This window comes from Lissotriton helveticus, chromosome 2_1 (assembly GCF_964261635.1).
Source record: "Lissotriton helveticus chromosome 2_1, aLisHel1.1, whole genome shotgun sequence".
In the NCBI taxonomy this organism is placed as follows: Eukaryota; Metazoa; Chordata; class Amphibia; order Caudata; family Salamandridae; genus Lissotriton; species Lissotriton helveticus.
The window spans coordinates 841,884,129-841,905,184 of record NC_136059.1 but is presented as its reverse complement, the minus strand read 5'-3'; the positions used below and the strand labels follow the sequence as shown (position 1 = coordinate 841,905,184).

Genomic DNA, 21,056 nt, shown 5'->3' with positions numbered 1-21,056 from the left:
AACGCCTACTTAAGGCGAGTCCCTGGCTCTCCTCGCCCAGACAAGGTAGCGTACTGCTGCCAGGAGCGTTTTGCGCGCTCGCTGATTTTCGCATTTTAAAACTATTTCTTTTGTTTTTAGGTTTGTTGGGCCCCCTTGGTTTTAGTTCCCCCTCACCTGCACGGTAATTGTGACTTCACCGCCGCTTGGCGGGTCCGGTGCCTGGGGTGGGTCGCCATCTTTGAGTGGGGTAGAGGCGCTACTATCCGCCAGCGCTTTACTGCGCATGAGCCAGCGAGGGAACGCCCACTTAATGCTCCTCCCCTAGTGTAGCGGGATCGCGTAGCGGGCGCGCCTTCGCGTGGCCGGAGTCGTGCCAGAGTCCTGCCCGTCTGCGCCCGTCCGCGTAAGGACGCGCAGGACGAGGCTGGACCCTGGCCCTCATCGTCGGACGATCTGAGGTTCATAATGCTGTGTTACACCAGGGACAGGCTGCTGGCCATCGACCAGTTGCATGTGAACTGTGGGGAAGCGCGGGTTGGTCCGATGTGCGGCCCTTTCTCATGTAGTTGCGGGATGTTCAAACTCCCCGCCCCCCTGAGAAGGGGATGCAATGAGCTCGCTGTTGCGGCTGTTAGTCCAAATCCATCTCTCAGTATTTGGAACCTAAACGCTAGGTCGATGGTTAAACATCATCAAGATATCCTCGATCTTGTAGGTAAGGAGTCGCCGGACATTTTTTGTCTGACGGAGACCTGGCTGCAAGACGCCGATACGGCCGTTGTGAACCTGGCCTTCCCGCCTGAATACTCGGTATTCACTCTTAACCGAGCTTCTAGAGGTGGGGGGATAGCTCTTGCAGTTAAATCCTGCTATTCATGTGTATGGCAGGGGCAAAATATCTCCGGCTGCGAAAGCGCTATGTTTAAGATCGCCATCTCGCCTAACTTTGCTCTCTCGGGCCTATTGATTGATCGCCCTCCAGGGAGTGAAGTGGCCTTTAGGATGGCCCTCCCAGACGCCATTAGCACGTTGGCTGCAGGTTGCTCCAATTTTTCCATTCTTGGCGACCTGAACCTTCACTTTGACAACTTGTCTAGTCCAACCGTGTCCAGCTTTGTGGCAGATCTTGAGGCGCTCCAGTTGGTCCAGCTGGCGACGCAGCCTACTCATATAGGTGGTCATACCCTAGACCCATTTTTTACCAACATAGCGGAAGCTAGCATTTCTATTCCAACACCGTTGGCCTGGACCGACCATTATTTGGTACGTATCCGGTGCCCCTTGCCTGTTCCGCAACCCAAACCAATGGTGCGCTCTATTCCTAGGCGGCGTTGGAACAAGTTGAAACTTGATGATTTTTTCCATCTTCTGTCTTCCGACCCGCTAGGTCTAATTGAGTCGGCGGATCAGGGCTATGATCGCTTCTGCGATTGGGTAACTAGGGCGCTTGATTCCCTTATCCCAATAGTTTTGTGTAAAACTGGGCCAAGGAATTCCAGCCCGTGGTACGATGAATCGTTGCGAGCACTTAAAAGCATCTGTAGGCGCGCAGAGCGGGATTGGCGCAAAACTTACAACAGCGACAAAAAAGTTTTGTATTTGGCCACTGTGAAACTTTACCATCGGGCAGTTTGCAGAACCCGCGCGGCCTTTTATGCCCTGCAATTTCGTACCAGTACGAACCCCTCCAAAACTATTTTTAAGGTGTTGAAAGACCTTACCGCCAAAAAGGTGACGGCGACCCACCAGAGCTCTACGGAACATTGTGAAACCTTAGCGGATTTCTTTCTGGAAAAGGTCCATGCCATTTACCGAGCCTTTCCCTTGGTCGCCCCTTTCGTTGATAGACCTCCTAAGCATTTGGTATCGGTTGTGTTACATTCTTTTCCGAGCCTAACATCAGAAAGTCTTAGTAAACTGGCTCAACAGGTGAAGTCTGGGTCTCCGGCTGATCCGTTATGCCCGGCTTTGTTTAAAGATCTAGCTGCGCACGGTATCTCGCCGGTTTGCTCACTGATTAACACGTCATTTACATCTGGCGTAGTTCCACTGAAGTGGAAACAGGCTGTGGTCATGCCTATTCTCAAGAAGCCAAACTTGGATGGTAGCAAGCCCGAGAACTACCGTCCAATTTCACTTCTTCCGTGGCCTGCTAAAGTAGCTGAGGCGCATGTCAACTCTGTCCTCTCGGACCATCTACTTCAGGCTGATATCCTAGACATGACACAGAATGGATTTCGTGCTGGGCATAGCACGGAGACGGCTCTACTGTATATGGTGGAGCACCTACGCTCCGTGCTTGATGCGGGTCAAACGGCAGCGCTGGTGCTATTAGATCTGAGCGCCGCCTTTAGTATCCCACCCTATCCTTCTGCGTCGTCTGGAGGAAGCTGGCGTTGCTGGCCTTGCTCTCCAGTGGTTCCGTTCCTTCCTTGCCAACCGTTCCTTTAGTGTGGCCGTCCCGCCTTATCAGTCCAAACTCCATCTGTTGGATCTGGGGGTTCCCCAGGGCTCCTCGCTGAGCCCCACGTTATTCAATCTATACGCAAGACCGCTGGCTGAGGTAGTCAGGCAGTAGTGGGGTATGGCCATGGTGTCATACGCCGATGACACCCAGTTAGCGGTCACGATCAGCGGGGATGCCGACGTGGACGCCCCCAGATTCCAACAAGGACTCCGGGCGGTCGCCGGCTGGATGACGTCCAACTGTCTCCAGCTGAACGCTAGTAAGACCGAGGTTATGATCTTTGGCAAACAAACGGAACTCTGGGGAGATAGATGGTGGCCATCGGACCTAGGCCTCACACCTACCCCAGTCTCTGAGCTTAAAAACCTTGGGGTCTGGCTGGATCCATCCCTTGCCTTCGTCTGCCATACCAAACGCACGGCGGCCTGCTGTTTTGGCATCCTGCGTGGACTCCGTCCCGTGCTTAAGTTCTTTGATGCCACCACCACGCAACTCGTGATTCAAGCTACAGTTATCTCCAGGCTGGATTACGCTAGTTCCCTCTTAGTGGGCTTGAATCAAGCGGAAATTGGACGCCTTCAGCGCATTCAGAATGCCGCAGAGAGAGCGGTGGTGGGATTACCCAGATTTTGCTCCACTACAAACACCCTGCGTTCGCTGCACTGGCTTCCGGTTTAAGGTCCTCTGTGTTGCCTATAAAATCCTTAAGGGATCCCCGGCTACGATCCTCTCCAAGCTCTTGTCTCGCTATGTTCCTGTCCGGTCCTTAAGGTCCTCGGACCTAGAATTGGCTGTCGTCCCCCGCTTTAAGCGTAGCAGGGCTGGCGGACGCTCTTTTCAAGTCCGCGCTGCAGTGTTATGGAATTCCCTTCCCCCGGCGATTCGCGCCCTTAGGGCCTTGCTCTCTTTTCGCCGAGCTGTTAAAACCTTCTTGTTCACTTAGTATTCTGTTTTATCGGTTGTTTAGTTGTGTTGTGCTGCTGCCTTGTCGGGCGCCAGGACGCTCCTTCGCTGGAGCAGCTGTGCGCTTAATAAATACGCATAACATAACATAACATAACATAACCTTTAAAAAATAATTGCAAAAAAATATCCCAGCAGTAGCATAAGCAATAAAAAAAAATTCACGAAGTAGGGAAAGAATGCAGCACCACAGGCTGTTACTAGGTGTTTTAGCCATATACGGTACTGCACCCTTAATGCAGCCTACTAAAGGATGTTGTTGACGCACTCTTTTCTGTTAAATGCAGTATCACAGACGTGGCAACAACTGAACTCACCAGCTATTTGTTTCCCTTTGCAGTCCTTTGCCCCGTCTGCTTCTGTATCTGTGTAATTTTCCTCATAAATGCTCTTCAACATTTGCTGAAATGTCATCATTTCCTTACAATAAACTATGTTTTTTGTTTTAAAAGCGCCACTGGTGCATTTCTAATCCCAATAATCCTGAAAACTCCGATCGGAAGCACACGAGGAGTAAAAAAAATTAAAACATTGTCAATCTCCTCAAATGAAAAATATTGTGATGTATTTAGATGCGTCATAGAAAATCCCAAATGAGTGTTTGTTTTGTGGAGCACAATGCTCCGGATGGTCTCCCTAGGCCATAGCTCACTGAAGCCCGGAATTTAGTGCTTCGATGCGCTCTCTGCCACACTCATATGGATCCCGCACAATTGGCAAGCATTGTGTCAGGAAAAGAGAAACGCTTACCGCAGTGGTTCCCGGCAATCAAAAACAAAACAGGCTCTCCCACGATGCTCCACTTTCTAGGGTTGCACGTTTAGGCATTAGTCCTTTTCGTCTGTCGGTTGCAGTCTCGTGGCATGAAAGCAATAGGCCCAGGGCACGTGGGGGATCAAGTTGAATGGCGGGGGTTTTACAAGTGGAGTATGGAATCCTGCTTCTAATAAGTGCTTGTGTTCTAAATGAAAAAAAAGTTTCAAAGATACAACATTCAATGGCACAAGAAGAAGCGGACATGTCCTCCAGCAATACTCCTGGGAGTTAACACTTGAGAAAAAGGTGGGAAAAGCAGTAACCATTATCAAATTAGAAGCAACATTCCTTAAAGGACACTAACAAAAGTCAATCAAAAGCTGGAGGAAGACGGAGGAGGGGTCTTTGCCCACAGGCTGAATACAGCAGGTCTCGCAGACAGTGTATGCCTGCTGCCTAGTCTCAACCTAAAAAGGTGCCGGGAGGAATGCTTGCATTAAGTCTAACCACTGGCAATTTCTCGGAACAGCAATTCAACACATTGTTCTTTTGCCCACCATGCCATCTCCGTTTACATCCAGCTATAAGCAAATCAGTTTTGACCCTACTCCAATGGGAACAGTCCAGCCTGAACTGTCAGGCCAGGTCCTACCTGAACCGGAACACAAGCAACCCAAGACCGGTTTCACCCTCACTGGGGCTATTCAGTTGGGTGTAGCTTGGTTTCAGTGGAACAGTGATCACAGAACCCCTGTCTGGGCATACCTTTGGCCATTTAGGGGTTGACGTGAAGCATACCAAGGGGGATTGGATAAATGCCTGCAGTAAATGTAAGCACTGGTAACTGCTCGGGTTAGCATTTCAACCCATCGTTCTTTTGCCCACATTGAAACTTCTGTCCGGACCCAGCCATATGCAAATCATTCTTGACCAAGCTCCTACTACAGACCCACCTTCTGAAAACTAGAAATATAAGGTGAGAGATGGATTAATAAAATTGTCATTTATATTTTCACCAACATTACCATTACACTGAACAAAGCATTCTTTAAGAGACTTACCACTACACTAATTGAGTGAATTTAGCCCAGTAGGAAGGCCAGAATCAAATGGTATATCCTTACACTCCCGTTTGAGAGGAGTGGTATTGCTTTGCCAGTAATGGAAAGCTATTACTTCGCAGTTCAGTCCACTTTGCTGGTAACTTGAATGCCATGCTCTGCACTTGCTTGTTGAGAGGGATAAGATTGAGAATGTTACAATACTTACAGTCCTTCGATTACCCCCCTAGACCCCACCCTACAGATACATGAATAGATTTTGCCCATTAAGAACATTACACATCTGAGGGCCTTCTTTGTTAATAGTTTAGTCATCTCACACAATTAGTTTGACTATCACTTCCCCTTCCTAACAAACTCACAAAGAACAACTTAGACAAGCTGCCATATCCATTTTAATACTTTTTCTAAGTGAACCTCCATACTTCACCCCTTTATTAAAACTGAAAGGCTCTCCTAACATAAGGGGTGGGTGACCAAATTTTAATGGGTGTATACAGAGTCCTCAGTGATCATAGTCCATCCTCCCATGAATGCCGAAAAGTGAATCTGGGCCACAGCTTAGACAATGAAACTTGGTCCTTTTGCTGTAAACAAACTACACTGATTTCATTAATTATAGACACAAACGTATAGACCACAAATACTTAACATGCTTTTGTTAGACAAAAATGATCTTAAAATAAATCTATCAAGTAATCAATGCTCACATCTCACGGCTGATTTCATTCTCCTGGCTTGGGCATGGTATGTTATGGTAGATTTCTAGAGAACAGTCTTTGTAATAATAGGCAAAAGTACATCCAAGTACACTAAGATGTCTCCTTATAGCACTCTTTGGATATGCCTCTAAGGTTCCCCCAGAGCACAAGAAAACTTATTGTCATGCCACTACTCCTTGGCAAATGTAGAATAGCTATCCCCTGGCTTCTAGGCACCACCACTGTAAAAGCCCCGTTAAATGATGCAACACATTCAAATGTTTTCTCCGATACCTCATCCATACAAAAGATGAAAAACAGACACATGAGGCCACCCTCCAGGCATACCTAGCTGAAAGAGATCAGATGCCCTCCTACCCGCTGATGCATCTTCTACATGTTAAAGGGTGATCAATTTTAACCTTTGGAATCATTCAAATCTCACTGCTGACATTCATGTGGATTATTTATTTCCATATGGCTCATTCACCGCTAATAATATTTGACAAGAGGTCATTACTCATTTGTTCAACCTTCAACCTGCTACAGGACAATATATATTGTTCACTACACAGCAATGTATGATTTTCAGTCGTTATCCACATCCACCTTTTTTTAATTATTATGTGATAGTGTTATTATCCTTTTGTTCTATTGTTTACCAAAATCGTAATAAAAAAAATTATTAAAAAAACAATACTGCTGAATCAGAAGCAGTTCGGGCTCACAGTATGATCAGTGAGTTAACTGTACATTTTTTCAAAGTCATAAATGCATTTGCTGTGATCAACCACTACAAACTCAGAACAGGGTGAGAACTGTGTAGAGAACAGAGGCAGCAGAATAACCAGCTGCTTATAGACAACCCTGAAAACACGCACACGGTTTCATCAAATGTGACTTAATCGAACCAGTAAGTTTGTATCATCATCTGAGATGCTCCACACGTGAATAATTTCTGTTAACAGTCAAAATATTTCATTTGCATGATTTGTAAAGGAATACAAAGGAGTTTTAAAAATAAAGAACTACCCCTTTTTGATGATGAGACAGAATGGCAGCATTTTAAAAAGGTACAGATGCTTTGTCACACCAAGGCTGCAAGTGGATTCAATTTGCAGCAGAATCTTCCGAGACTTATTTCTAAGTGGTCATCAGGGTCAGGAGTATTTGATATGTTTCTGTTTCTCTTGAGACTGTTACAAGCAACCAGTATAACATAGACTAAAAAGAATTCTATTAATTCAGGTGCTTTTTGTTAAGCGCTGGCAAGTCTGCATGCAGCCTCTTCAGAATCCAATTTGATTTGTTCTTGTGGGTGCATAATTATGACAAGGAAGTTATGAGAGGATAGTCCTGCGTAGAGTTTAATTGCATTGTAAAAACTGGATAGGGTGGCTCACTGTTTTTTTTACATTGATGGGGCCAAGTCCCTAAGTGGAGTGGTGCACACAAGTAGAGCTTGGATGGCTGTGGGGCTAACTAGGGAAGGCCTCCTTGGGAGGGCTTTATATTGACTCTGCATGAGTGCAGTTAGATTAGTGTAATGGGCTTGAGTAGCAATCCAGGATGGCTGACCAGAGTTTACCAGTAAATACTTAATGGAGCAAATATTCTGTATTTATGCGGCTGAATATTGCGTAAGGTGCATATGATTTTTGAATGTGTTTCACCAAGAGACATGGGACTGCGCTCAAGGCCAGTGTTCTGTGGTCATGTTGTCTTTGGCTGCTTGGTTCCGAATCCTTTGAAGGTCCCCTGGTTCCTTCTGGTAGGACCACAATTGGAGCTGAATGAAAACAGGATTACATGTATTCGGGTTTAAAGATTTTTTATGCATACAGGATTCTTTATGCAGGTATCCAGGAGGCGTACTGCTTTCTCTATTCTGTGGATGATTGTGTACCCTACACAGGTAGGGGAGAGGGGGCGGGGAACTGGAGAGGGAGTAAATTGCCAAACATCCTAGTGATAATGGAGAACAAGGCTCTAACGATCAAGGATTAGTCAGATTACTAAACCTCTTTGAGAGATGTGATGTTTGAGATATGATTGTCCAGTGTAAGAGTTCGACCTGAAAAATCTAGGGCTTCTTTCACTATACCCACCACAAGGAATCATAAGTGTATGACACAGAAAAAAATATAGGAACAAAAAGACATTTAGGTCTCACTTCGGCATCAAAGAAATAACAAACATTCAAACACATGAAAGGGCATTATCCATTCTGAAACAAAAAAACTGAAGTTTATAGCTTACCTAGATTCTTTGGAAAGTAACATCACTTCTCTTCAGGAGACCCACCCTTTCACAGAGAACTGTCAATAACAAAAGTGACGTTGGGTTAGTAAACTGCATCCCTCAAAGCGCCAAATAAAGAAGTACCAACCATAAATAGCAAGGTACTTCAAAATCCTGTTACAGTATATCATCTTAAGAGAAGCAAATCCAGACAAGACAATTCAGATTTATTTTTACAGAAATGTAAAAACATAACCAGGAAAAACAGAATTATACAACACTGCACAACCACGTTATGCAGAATTAAAGACTGAACTAGGTGATAAATAAAAATTATGAAGCACATCATATAACAAAAGGTAAATTGTGCTGCAAAAAATGTGGCACTAGGAACTTATTTTCCTGGCCATAAACATTTTTAAAAAATGCAAACCAGGGCGGCGTTAGTCAATTGCTCTTTTTAAATTACAACAAAAACTCATCAGGTTGGATGCAAGCCGAAGTGCAGAAGGAAGTGTGTTTGAAATTGATTGAGCCTAACACTGAAAAACAGCAACAAGGAAACAGTGAACACTAATTGTACAATTACAAGCAATACAGTTAAATTGGAGCAGAGACTATGCAGAGGAATATAGGACATTGAGTTTTCTTCAAGAAAAGAGGGATAATCACCATAGCAAACAAGATGGACGACGCACACCAACCACCTTGAGCTAAAACAATTTCTCCTAGTTTACCAAATTAGCTGTGACAAGAAATTGGTGAAATGCCTGAACCCACAAAGTATATGAGTGGTCACTGTCATGTGGCTCAGTTAGGGCCAGTAAGAAACAGTGCCATTTTAAAATGTGCTCATTTCCTAAGTTGCCTTCTTTTTCACACAACGACTTTTGACACACATTTCCTTGCATGACAGAGCAGGGTTAGTTTCTCTGAAACCACATTACTTACAAAACATCTTCGTAAGAACACTATTACAACACCTTTAAAATTTCGTACAAGACCCGGACACACATTGTGCAAATGTGATTTGTTATTTTGTTCATGAGGCAACTTTGCTATCACAGAGACAATAAACAAAGCCAGCTCAGTTGAGGCATCAACACGGACGCATGGATGCCAATTGTTAAAAATACGCACACACTTTCGTGCTCTGGCAGGGAGCACTCAGGTGTCACTTGCGAGGTTGTTGCTGTGTTGGCCTTTCAGCTCGGCTGGTGCCTGTTCATTCACTATACTCAATGCTTAATTTGTGCCGGTGCTTCACGGTGCTTAGCACCGGCACCTTTTTATCAGGGCAGGGTCTACACTGTCACTGCCAACTTACTTCACCGACACGACTGCACTGATGTCTGCACGTCATGGTCAAAGTAAATTAAATATAAGTGCCCTATTGCAGTGTTGCTCACTTCACAGACAGTCTGCAGAGTCCTCCCTCGGTGAAGAAGACTGTTTCTCTGCAGTGTTGCTGAGAGCAAGCCCGATAAATTCATTTCCATGACACAAATTAATTTGCTTTCAGTGTTGCTGATGATGGGCGGGCCACTGATTGGGCTGTATTTGGTTCTATAGGGTAGGGGGCTGCGGCAGCATGCGTGCGGAACCTTTTTTAGGTTTTGCCTGTCGAAAGCTGCGCAAGCAGCGTTTCGCACAGGCGAAATCTAATGACTTACACAGTGTGGCTTTGTCCCGCCCTCTCTTTCCATTGGCTAACTCCATAAATGGAGGCTAGCCATTGGAAGAGAGATCTGCTCGTCATTCTGCGAGCAGATTCGTGGGCGTTCCTGCGATTTTTAGGCTTTCCGCCACGTCATGCGGCGGTGGGCGGATGTAATTTTTTTTTTCCAGGCCGGCATCCTTCGTCACACCAGCCTGCTCGCTCTCCCTATGAGGACGCAGACCCGACCAGCTCCCTACTCCGAGCAGGGGTGGGCTGCGCCATTTCACTTTCTTGCAGGTAAGCGGCATTTTTTAGTTTTTTTTCTTAATCCCGTTCCCGCCCCCCCCCTCCCGCTGTCCGTGTGCCAGTCAACCTGCGCCCCTCCCGCTGTCCGTGTGCCCGTTCCCGCCCCCTCCCGCCCGTTCCCGCCCCCTCCCCCGTACGTGTGCCCGTGTTTCTTCTTTAGTTTTGTTTTCATTTTACTTTAGTTTTACATAGCGCAAACGTTCATTTCAGTATGGTAATATCTTGCAACCCTTTCTTGCTGCCGGACTCCATTTTCTCTGAACCGTAAATAATATACATTTTCGCTGAAAGAGATAAGCTGAGTTTGTAAACAGCTTGACGAGCCTCTGTCGCGCCGCGAAGCCCAGCCTGAACCATAAACCTCTGGGACAAGTGGTGGCAGAGACAGGGTATAAGTGGCGTCAGATTCGATCTGAAACGCCGGGGGGCCTAGGCTGTGTGGAGGGGTGCTTTCAGAGCCTCAGACGGTCCTTGCATGTACACATTGTCCGGGGCGGGGGAGTACGTGGCCCCCCTGTGAGGAGTGGACGCCCTCTGCCTGGTACAGCAGCATGCGTCCTTGTCGCCAGGAGGACCTGTGTGTGTGTGTGTTGCTAAGAGTGGGAAAGGCGCCTTGTCAATATTGTCTTTGGGCCACAGACCCGCTGTGGCTCTGTTCTCGTCTAGCTCCACGGAAGCTCCCTTCCTGCCTGGCTTTGTGAGTAAACACGCAAACCTGCCCGAGGCTCTGCCCAGCCCAGCCTCTCTGCTGATGGGGGATTTGTATCTCTTGTGAAAGCAGCCACACCCACACCTGCTGGGTGCAGGAGGACGGGAGCCAACAGAATCGAGAGTGGCGCCGACCACGAGAGGGGATTGTGCCAGCCTGTGATAGGTCTGCTCGGCTATAGCGCTGTGGTGCCCGGTGCGATCGTGTTGGCTATTGACATTGTAAATGACAATGCCATTTATTTATCTGTTTTCAAAACCAACACATAAATAAACAATTTGTCATTTGCAATGCCAATAGCTCTAACTTTGTCAAAGGCGAAACCGTTGCATTGTAAATGCTTGTTAATTCCAGGCAGGGACGGTGGACCAGACCCCTGCCCAAAAGCACTGGACGAGTAACCCGCACTCATTAGCAAGACATCGAGGCGGGCAATTTGAAGCAGCAGCAGGCCTCTTAATAAACCAGTGCCACCGCAGTAAGTAAAAAAAAAACCAATGCTGCTGCTTTTACTGGCATGGGGGGAGGGTCATCTGAACCGAGTCAGAGGCCCCAGCATCATGTCACTGGCATCAGGCGGGGCACCGTGTGCAGTGCTATGCTCCGAGGCTGCCGGAAAGGCAGGGCCTTGCCCTTAATTTAACCCATGTCTACTCTAAAATGTATTCTCTCTACTATGACATACTTACTTTTACTTGGCTGGCAGTGATCAAAAGAAATTAAAAAATAAAGCAAAGACAAAAGGAATTAAAAAAAAAGTATGATCATCTTTCTGAATTGTGATGTGCCCTGTGTTTGAAGAGCCACCAGCAGTTACTGTGGAGCAGAGAGTCAGTAAATAATAAAAACTAATGTTGCTCTTACTGGCTCGTGGTGACGGTCACTTGAACAGAGTCAGAGGGGCCCCAGCAATCATGCCAACGGCGTCGGGCGGGGCACAGTGTGTATTGAAACGCAGAATCGTTCTGGTCACACTGCACATGTGATACAAACAGTGTTCAGCCAAATCACGTCTCTCTCGTCCCTGATTTCCGATTTCCAATGCCCCCCAACGCACTCTTCTATGTACAACACTCCCTGGTCAAGATGGCCTTTCGAAAATAAGAATAATTCCTGCACAGCCCCCTTCAGCTGGCAGGAAGTCCATTTGTGCCACATCAAACACAGTAAAGGACACTGTTAAGCACCAGGGGACATTTGCTAACTGAAATATTATGAGAAAGGTGCTGCGGATAAAAGACACATCTTAACAATGCCTTCTTCTAATTGCCACTTCACTGGTGTCCAGCAATATTGTTCCTGCCCCTATTAAATAATCTACTTTGTTTCTTCCGCACTGTCTTGCTACAAATTCAATTCAAGGTACAGAATGACCATCAGCGCTATAATTAAGGCAGACCAACAGGCACACTGACATTCTGCACGCACAAGTGTTCTCTACTTTCAGCAGCACCCTTTTCAAGGTAACGTTTCCTACTTTACTTTAGTTGTGTAGAGAGTAGTTTCACTGTCTTTGTATAACCTCCTCCAAATCATCTCCCCTGGAGCTGAAGGATCTCATGGACACATTTCTAAATCTTTCTTATTGCTTTGCACCCTTTTGATTGCACAAGCAGTTTATTCATATTTGTTTTCAAACAACAATATTGCTTGCACAAAATACCAAAATGTACAGTCTAACGTGTACAATTTAAAACCTAAGTGGCTATAACCAGGTCGTGAGAAAGGTAAAGGAAATCAACCCAAATATCCCACCAACTGAACTTTTCACAAGCATACATCCTACATCCATAGTGTGCACGGGGTCAGGAGGGCTAGCCATGCAAGGATGTGCCTGGCACAATAATTAAGCTCAAGAACAGTGCAAGAAGCAGGAGGCCTCAGCCCATGGACCTGGCTGCAGCCCCCAAGGGAGTTTGAGGGGTGGTGGGGGTGAAAGGTTTGTTGGCAGGCATGTACTGGTAAATGTTTGACATACTTTACTATTATTTGGCTGGGCTCAAAAGAAATGAAATCCATGAAAGGAATAAAAGTTGTGATAATCTTTTTGTTAAGGTGATTTACATGGTGTGGGAAGGGTGTAGAACACTGCAAGAATCACGAGGCCTCAGTCCACTGACCAGGCTGCAGCCTTCCAGGGGAGTTTTGAGGGTCGGAGGGGGTGAAAGGTTTGTTGGCAGGTATATCCTGGTACATGATGTCCTTGCTTGTGAGTGGTTAGTCTGCAGAGTGAGGAGGTGACTTGGTGTCACATTGGGGGTACCTCCCTGCAGGGGGTATGCAGTGCATTCCTAGAAAAGGTTGAAAAGCGGGGGTGGGGCCGGCCCAGAGAACCCCCCCAGCATGGGCAGAGGAGAGAGCGGGAGAGATGGTGGTTTGCAGGCCTGCCTGGAGAGGGCTGAGGAGGGCAGGTGATGTCCGCCTAAAGAAGAGTACAAAAGGGCATGTGGGGTCGGGCCGTGTCAGTCTAGGACAGGAGACTGGAGACCAGAAGGGAGAGGAGACAGCAGGAAAGAGGGGCGAGTCTATGTTTAGAAAGCAGGAGGAGCAAGTGTGCAGGCCTGCGGGAGGGAAGGGATCAGAAGGGCGTGTAGGATTGGGAGGTGTCAGGCATAGCGAAAAGACCTCAAGGAAAGTAGGGAACAGCCGGGCGAGAACTTGACATGGGGGAGGAGAGTCATGCTCAGGGCTCAGAGGGGAGGAGGCCTCAAGGAGATATCAGAAGAGATGGGGACTGGCAGCAGATGACGCGAGTTTACTGGCCTTGGAGGAATAAGAAGGGGGTGGGTAGTTAGAGCTTGCCTACATAGAGGCTGAGAGCAAGAGGGGAAAGTGCGCATGTGTGTGGAGACAGCAGACGGGAAAGATGTGTAAGGGCTTTTGCAGGTCTGGTGGAGGGAACAGAGGGGATATGGAGAGGTAAGTGCCCACTGTGGAGGAAGTAGTGGAGTCAGGGGGAAAGTGGGTGTGGCCTCTGACAAATATTTGATCACCTGGACTCATATTTTACAAATTAAGCACCGACTATACCCAGTAGTTATATGCTAGCATATATACACTGTTTAGCATGATGGTGAAATTGTTCATTCTCTTCACGGTCCTCATACTTCTACGCACTGTTATCTGCTTTTGTCTATTGCTCATTGTAGCACATATATTTTATACAAGAATCAATATGGTTTAATAAATGCTGAAAATGCCGCATTGTGTCTTTCTTGTATATATCTCTTTGAGACCACACGAGTGACTGAGGGGAAAAAAGCCCTAGATATGTTACCACAATTCCTGGGAGGGATCCGAGTTGTCATGTTCTGAGGTTACCTAAACCATTTTCCACCTGTCTAGATTAGGGGGCTCATGGGGGCACTGTGAGCTAGCTGGCCTTTAGGACAACATATCCTGAGGAGTTGCACAGAATCAGTCTGGCACCAATCCCAACGTTTATGTTGCCCAACAAACGCGCAGTTCGTACTGGACAAGTGAAAACGATACAACATGGTGCCACAAATATTCTAGATTGAGTTCTTATTTCATGGGTCACCTTAGACGTTCTCGCGTGCATAACTGGAGACCCCAACTTGCCTCCCAACCGGACACTTCTGTGGAGGTAGGGACAATCCTCAGCGTGTAGTTAACTCCTATGCATTGGATCTAGGTTGTTCAAGCTTGAACATTCAAAGGATCTATTCCCATTGTGTTACCCTCTGAAATTTCTACAGAATAATGTCTGGAGACGAAGGGGCCCCAGCACAACATTGCTGAAAACTTCAGACATGCGTTTACTCAAAAACTATTACAACGTGGACTTACTCTTCGAGGTGTAGATGTTACCGTCGTGGTTGAGGCACACGTAGCTTTTAGGACAGTGGTGTTCTATTCATGGGTTACATTACCTGCAGCAGATAACATAACAAGACTTTTCACAAGTACAAACAAGATTAAGTTCTTGACAACTACACACCATACGAAGAACTAGAAATACCTTTAACATACCAAGAACACAGAAATTGGTTTGAGGGCGCCCTTCCACACATGCAAGAAAATGTTAGACTAGGTCCCTTTAAGCAATGAGGGCGCAACATGGCCAGTCTTAGCTGGATTCACACGGCATCCTGATGTTGATAATGTATCAGAAATAGACTTGCAGACACTAAAGAAACACTTAGTGACATTGTACAGATGTTTGACACCGTTCGTTATGCACACATTAACACTTAACCCTGCTCAGACTGCTCAAGCTGCACAACAACAATTGGGTGTACCGGGCATCAGCCCACAAACACTTAATGCAGTCATTGGTGAGGTTCCCATCAGACGGGAGGAGATTCCGTTCTGGATTGCACAAAAGATGAGCCAGCTTGAAGCGGTGTTTCCCATAAGGGACAAGAATATGAATAATTTGCTTGGTGATTGGGATGGCTGCCCCAGTAGAAGACTGCACGACATGGGGAACAGTTTTTACTGCAGTATATACCAAGACACATGGTACCCCTTCATTGGCTGTTTTGCCGGAAGTACTTAAACAGATCCAGATTAAGTACAGGGCAGCACCTACCTTGGACTTAGGGATGAAGCTGAGGGGCAATTTTGCTGCAGTATCTACCATTATGCTAACAAAGGGGAAGCAGCAGTGATGACCATACACTAGCGTTTGCCTTCAGTACAGCAGGAACTACCTAAAATTATGAAAGAAACCTATGCTCTGCAAACCTTTCAGGTCTTCCCAAATCAAGAATGGTCCCACTCAAAGCGACCTTCATACAGCAGCTAGACTGGTAACCAGCACTAGACGCTTTGACCACATTACCATTTCACTCAAGTCGCTGAAATGGCTCCCGCTAAAGGCCAGAACTCAAATGAAAATTGCTTGCCTCACGCATCAAGCCTAACATCGTAGCAAACCAGGGTACCTGGCAGAAAAGATTTGTATCTCAGGAGGCAACTGCTCACTCAGAAGCACAAACTCTCTCAGGCTAGAATTCCACAGGTTCAGGAAACAAACAACCTACACATGCCCCTTTTCCAGATCAGCTCCAAGGATTTGGAATTCTCTGTCACCCAAGGTTCAATCTAACCCATCGACCCACGTTTTCAAAAAAAAGGTGAAGAAGATCCTAATGAACAGATTCCGCTCTTTAAAGTCATGATGAGCCCGTTCCCTGCACTCACTGGCTGCTACAACGACTGCAATAAAAATACGGGGCTAAAGAAACTGAAGCAAAGCAAAGAAGATTCATGGAATTCTACCCTGGAGAAGATAATCCAATGACGCAAAAGGAATGGAGATTGTCTATTAATAACTCTGTTACTACATACCATATCTTACTGAAGATCTTAAAATTTGAAATTTGTTTTATTAGATGTTCTTTTTATGTACCAGATATTTGTTTATGTTGATCTATCGTATTTACAGCACTGTGATACACTTGGGTCATGTTTGCGCTTTATAAAACCTCTAATTATGACCAGCATAAAAAGAAACAAAACAAACGTATGATATAACCCTTATCAAATACTCAAACACATTCAAAAGGATTCTAAAACACCCCAATTGATATTTTGATCCAATCGACATTCAACTAGATTGGGTTTATCCTTGAATTGTGTTCACCACAGCGTCGAAGCGTTTCGATGGTTTCCAGATTATAATGCCATCAGCGAAACGTTCTTTAACCTTATTCTGGACCTTAAAATTCTGTGAGTCGTTTTAGCAGTATTGTGCTATATTACTCACCCCATAATCATCTCCTACAGATTTATAGACCACGCTATTAGCGAAACGTTCTTTAAATTAAATTCTAGAAAATCGCCATCTTGACAGTTTCAGCCCTAATCTCGTCCCAGCCCCATCCATATTTACAACAATACATATATGTTTTCTGCAGGGGGCGGACCCTTGAGTCAAAATGAGTCCTAGAAGGTAACCAAGACCATCTATGCAGACCCGAGTGTATTTTAAAGAAAGGAATCCCTCAGCCTGTGGAAGTTCTGACTTCTATTCCTCCCCTCCAGGTACCCTTATTACTTCTGACTCTTTATCTGAAACTGATCAACCAGCCTAAACGAGCTGAACCGATATCAATTAGGCCCATTTACGTCTGAGCACCTCTATACGCTATGTCTGATCTATACCTTTACTCTGTTAAACATAGGACCATCTATCACACGGAGGATGCACCATAGATCCATGCAGTGATCTCCTTGGAGTAGAATCCGACTCCACACGTATTTGTCCCTCTCAGTGTGAAAAAGAGGTAAGTTCCCTAGTGGATCACCATGTAATCAGACTTACTCTCCCCCCATGCAATTCCTAGACCTGCCATTAAAAACCTCACTTCTTCCCTAGTAGGGACCTAGAGTCTATGGCCCATTGCCCTTAGAGATTGATGTTTCTATGTGATTGAATGGTCGCTTGAATGTCTGACTGAGCCCTGTGAACACACTTCCCTAGAGGAATCCCAAAAGATAATGAGTGACGCCTACCTATCAGAGCGGTGACATACACATAGAGCTATTTTTATCTAGCTAATGTGTAAGAAATTATTTTCTTCCATTTTTTATGTTCATTGTATATAAATGTTTATCAAGATTTCCGCCCAATGATGAGAAATGTCTGATGATTTATCAAAAGCATCATGTTGAAGAATGTCATATGATTAACCTATATTAAAATGTCTCCTTAAATGAAACTTCTTCTCATCCACAGTGTACCTGTCCTTGCCCCGCCCCCTCCCTTGGCCCTCCTCGCCCTGATGAAGGTGCAGCCTAATTAGGCTTAGCATCGAAACGCGCGTCGGCGTGACCCACATGGATGGCATCTATATAGTCTATGCTTTACCACCTTGTTCATTGTGTATTGCCTCCATGTTACAGTTTCAGGTCTAGCGGACATTGGAAAATCTTTTTCTGCAGATTACTATGTATTTTCTTAATGGTCTATGTATGAATGTGTAAATATTGCATTGCTTGAGGTTGTGTGTGAGAGTATCTGCAGTGGATGACTGTGGGAGTGTGTGGGACTTGAAAAAATGTACGTTATTCCTAAACTCTTATGACACACTGTATAATTGTCAATCAATGGACGTTTTATATGTTTTTTCTAAGCACCTATGTGGAACCCTCTATACCTAGTTTATCTTAATTAATGATAAATAAAATATACATATATATTTTTTCAAAAAAAAGATGCTTGGACTCTATGTGAATCAATGTCAGCTCTGATACGTAACCTCTTGTCACCGTTCGTTTGAGTGTGAGGATCCCCTAGTGGGACCTTGAAATTGATCCTGGCAGGGTTTCCCTCTTTTCTATTCAGCTATAATGCCATCTTTATCAAGACCAAAACTTTTTGTCTCTTATTCTTATATTCCACAATGTTATGTCTTTAATCCTGTTTATTTAATCCGTATCCCCTATGGTTAAACTTCGGGGAATGTCACTTTTGTATCCGACCCCTGCTTAAGATTAATGGCGTGTTCTTGTCCCCAAACTTAAATCGTGTCACGTGAGCTTGGATTAAAATGCGCTACTGGTATCTGGAGCGTCTTACTGCGCGGCTTTTATACTTTGGCCGTCATCCAGCTGTACGCCCTTTTTTATGGGGGAAAACCTCGTTGCTCCTGGTGTTGGATATGCAGTAATTATAAATCCTTTTGAATGTGTATGAGTATTTGATAAGGGTTTTGTCATATGTTTTTTTGTCTCTTTTTATGCTGGTCATAATTAGATTTAGTCATAAAAAAATTGTGTACTTAACTGGGTTGTGTCAGTAGCATTTGTAGGAAGGGAGAATTGATTTTTTATTACAAGTGTATAACTTGATGTGTTTTTAACTGTTTTATATTATGAAATGAAGACTTAAGAAAAAAAATATTTTTATTTTTTGAATAAAATGTAATCATCATACATCATATGTAGATTAAATATTTTAATGTGTTTGTTTGACTATCATACTTGAATTTATTTGGGCCAAGGGAATAGTTTCTTGCCTAGGTAGTAGTACCTAATATTCCTTGACATTACTAAGGGGTCTCTCTCTTATTTTTAGTGTAGAGTGCGCTCTATAAAACACATAAATAAATAAATAAATAAATAAATAAATAAATGTGCTGCGCTGGGTAAAGATACTTTGGGAGCTAGACCTGGTAAACCACAATTAAAGCATAATTCTGAGAAGGACAACTCTAAGCAAGCACCTGAATCTTCTACAAAGAAGTGGGAAAATAAGAAAAACAAGGTTAAAACTAAAATCACAGGGTGGGTCTTCTCAACAGGAAGCCACTCAAAAGCGCTATAACTGGCATAACCATAATAACATTAGTCCGCATGACCGGTATCAGGATACTGATGCACGTTCATCTCCTTCCTTTCAGGAGTCATCTGAAAAACATTAGGAGACAGGTGGACGGTCAGAGTGCAGAGCGGAGGAGCATGTGAAACCGAAGAAGAACTCACAATGCTCATATGACTACATCATTCAATCGGAAGGCAAACCTAAACCTTCAAAACCTCAATTCAAAAAGAGGTAGGTTGCTGAAATTAAGGTCAGGCATGCCGCGAAATTGAAGACACTGCTTCTGAGCAGGGAAAGGGTGGTGACCATGCTAGACAGTGTGGCAGAAGTCACAATAGCTCACCAGAACCTGAAGGATTGTCTGGTGGGAGTAGCACTCAGTGAGAATATCACGGTGGAAACACCGGCCACTAGGGTAAGGGTCCTACATCGTTTATACGATATACAACTTCTATTGGGGGGGGGGTGTACCTAGAAACATTAATGTTCTCTTTATGGAGAACTTTACATATGGTTACAATATTCTTTTGACCAAGAAGGATTGGACACAGGAGTACGTAACGGATTGCCCAAACAGAGAAACAGTAATTTTACCTGTCTTTTCCAACCTCGTCCAGAACAAGTTAAAAATTCATATGCCAAGGAGTGACCATTAGCACTAGCTCCTGTGTCATACCGCAATCATGTGGGGTGGAATGGCTGTTCCCTTTACCATGAGACACCACTGAGGACCCACAACCTCAGAGACACTACCCCACTAAACATGAGGCTAAAAAACAGGTTGGGGAGATTCTCACACACCTGGAATATCAGGGTGTAAAATGAATTTGCACCTCCTCAATGAATAATCCATTGTTTCCTGTGATGAAACCAGATCATGCATATCCTCTAGTTTTAGATAACAGACACCTAAACACAGGTACTCGCACATTTGTTGTACAAAACGCACACAGTTCGGCAATAAAGAAGAACAGTGTGCGAAAAATACATAACACTAGATATCTCTATCAGATTTTTCAGCCAAAAAATGGCACCTGGAAGTAGGTATTAGACCGTATTTTACAACACTAGGTTCTCAAAACAGTTCTGTTGTTTGCCACAAGGGTATAAGAACAGCCCTGAGCGGTGTTCAGCTGGGGTAACAGAACTGCTACAAAATTTTGATGACCAGGCATTGTCCTATGTCAAGGACATATATTTGATGGATGAGGAGCTTTCAGAGCACTTGACAAGGGTAGATCACATTATTCTGAGATTTGCTACCATGGGATATAAATGTAATTTTAAAACAAATCAAAAATTGTCCACCTCAATGTCCTGTTTCTGAGATATGAGCTGTCAAGTGCAGGAAAAAGCTTGCAACACATTTCCTAGTGAAGTGTGCGCTTTTACAACCTCCAACTATGTTGAATAAGTTAGAATCCATATTGGGATTTCTAAATTTTGGCAGAACTTACATTCCAGATTACGCAGCACGGGTTATACCATTCTAGGACTTAATTTGTCCAGATTTCCCAAGCACACACTGAACCACTGAACACACAGAGATACTACGTTCAGTACAAGCTGACATGTTAGTTTCAAAACATTTACACACACGGCTAAACACAACCAACCTGGTGATCCGTGTAAATGCAGGGTCATCAGGGTACATCTACGTGACATTCAATGAAGGTGGTACTGTACCACCTCCATATAAAATCGCATTTATACACCAATACTGAAATGTGTTTTGTACCTACAGAAAAAATACTGATGGCGGTACAGACTGCTGTGGTGAAAGAGAGAGCAAAGACTCAAGGAAAACTCAACATGGTTGTGACCCCAGTACCGACCCTAGAGGCAGTTACCAGAGCAAGTGTATCAAAAGCGAAAGCATTACATCCACGTTGGATACAATGGGCTAACTCACTCACC

The 21,056-nt window shown here is 44.7% G+C and overlaps 1 protein-coding gene across 4 annotated transcripts in view; it reads right to left on the bottom strand.

Annotated features, from left to right (window-relative positions):
• SNCAIP (synuclein alpha interacting protein) overlaps positions 1-21,056 on the bottom strand; it is a 401,816-nt gene that overhangs the window by 337,882 nt on the left and 42,878 nt on the right. For all 4 annotated transcript variants that reach the window (XM_078675567.1, XM_078675566.1, XM_078675568.1 and 1 more), the window contains exon 2: positions 8,190-8,248. The gene's annotated coding sequence lies outside the window, so the exon portion shown is untranslated. The remainder of the gene's footprint in view (positions 1-8,189; positions 8,249-21,056) is intronic.